The sequence below is a fragment of the Mauremys mutica genome, unplaced genomic scaffold, assembly GCF_020497125.1.
Source record: "Mauremys mutica isolate MM-2020 ecotype Southern unplaced genomic scaffold, ASM2049712v1 Super-Scaffold_100036, whole genome shotgun sequence".
In the NCBI taxonomy this organism is placed as follows: domain Eukaryota; kingdom Metazoa; phylum Chordata; order Testudines; family Geoemydidae; genus Mauremys; species Mauremys mutica.
The window spans coordinates 3,361,713-3,363,768 of record NW_025423256.1 but is presented as its reverse complement, the minus strand read 5'-3'; positions in this window follow the sequence as shown (position 1 = coordinate 3,363,768).

Below are 2,056 nucleotides of genomic sequence, written 5' to 3'. Positions count from 1 at the left end.
CAATGAAGTCGCCTTTCAATCTTCTTTTGATAAGCTAAGCAGGTTGAGCTCTTTCCATAACTCAATAGAAGGCATTTTTCTCCGGCCCTCAGAACCTTTGGTGGCTCTTTGCTGCCCCAGCTCCAATTTCACAACATCTTTTTCAAACGAGGACACCAAAACTGGAGGCTATTCCAATATCAGTCTCACTGATGCCGTGTCACCTCCTGTGACGTTATTGACATAATCTGTAACCGTATAGATCACCGTTGCGACCGCTGTTCTATTTGTAGCCAATATTGTAGAAAGGTTGTCGCATAAGGGGTCTATGGAGAGGTTCTGATTGGCTGATTATAATTATGCTATTTCTAGATGTGTATCGTTTTTATAGTTGACGTTATGAATTCCTGCCCATTTCCCCACTGGCTGGAGCATGGCTTGAGTGTGTCTGTGGTTAATGATGTTGCTGTAGATTGTTCGTTTCCTGCCTTGGCAATTCAGACAGTCCCTTTTCCCAACATATCTCCAGCACATCCTTAGTTCCAATAACAGGGGCAGCTTTTCTCTGGGGCACTGAGATTTTTCGGGGAGTTGGTGGCTCCTTTCTTTCCTCACCCTGGAGTAAACTCAGCTTTTTATTCCATGGTTCATGTTTTATGGAATAACAACATCAGCATGAAGAAAGAGGAGAGGGAATATCTCACTGCCAGGGCTGAAGGTGGCCACGTCCCCTCTGTCTGACTGTTGCCATTGCAGGAGAGAATGTGTCAATACAATTGAATGCCCTGGCTCAGACAAGAGATGCAGGGAGGTTTTGCTGTTCATGGATCCATGCAAAGGAAATTGTTTTCTCTGGGAAATGAAACGGCCACAGGGTGGCGCAATGCCCTAAGCTAAGGCAGGAGGATGAAGGAATGGGGCTGAGGAATGACTGAAGTGGACTCACCTGGGATTGAAATGACATTTGTTTGCGTCGGGCAGTGAGAAATGTGACATTAATTCAGATGCAGGGTTGAGGCTTCTTTAGCTGCTTGTAGAACTTGAACTTGATTTCCCTGAAGGGAGAAAGGGAAAGTCTGGGGCTGCCTTGAGTCCCTGGCTGGGTCTCCTGGGCAGTGGAAAACATCCCTTGTTTGGCCCTGCCAAGGGGATCGTGGAGGCTGAGACGCCCCTCGGCTTGGATCAAAGTGGGAGTTGGATGGAATTTATCACACAACCCTCCCTGCTCCCCAGAGCCCCACGGGGAGAAGCTAGAGAAGGGGGAGTCATTCCTCCCCTGCGCTCCCAGAAGAGCTGCTAGCAGGGCCGCCCAGAGGCAGGGGCAAGGGAGGCAATTTGCCCCAGGCCCTGGGTCTTGCAGGGGCCCCCACAAGCAGGAGCGTAGCTGGGGGGAGCAGGGGGGGGCTGCCGCTCCCCCACTGAGCACATTCCCCCAAAGTGGCGCCTTAGTAGGAATTTGGAATAAGGTGGAAAGATCTGGAATTCCCCCCTCCTGCAGAGTGCGGCACTGCTGATTGGCCGCCGGGGCCTGATTGAGCTGCTCCCATTGGGCCTCCAGCACCCAGATCCCCCCCTTGCACACACACACACACACACACACACCCCGCTGCCTCAGCACGCTGCGGGGGAGGGGTGTGCTGGCACGTGTTTAACTTTGGCTCCAGAGGCAGCCAGCGGCTCGAGCTGCCGGGTGGTAAGAGGAGTCCTGGGGGGCAGTCAGGGAGCGGGGGGAGGGTTGGATGGTTCGGGGGGGGGGACCTTCTGGGGGCTGGGGCAGTCAGGGAGCAGGGGGGGGTTAGATGGGAGGAAGTCTGGTCCTCTGTCCAACAGCAAAACACAAGCATAGAAAAGCAGCCGTCAGCGGGAAGTGCTATCAGCTGGCCCGGCAGCCTGCCCGGCCCCCAGCCCGCTTGCCTGAGCTGTATTGTTAATGCATTTTAGTTGGAAGATGCAGCCTGAGTGATTTAAAGGCCCCAAATGCTGCTGAAAGAGCTGGGACAGTTGCAAGCTTTCTCTGCTGGGCTTTTCATAGGGGTCACACAATGCAAACCTGCTTGAGGCTCCGCACAAGAGAGGT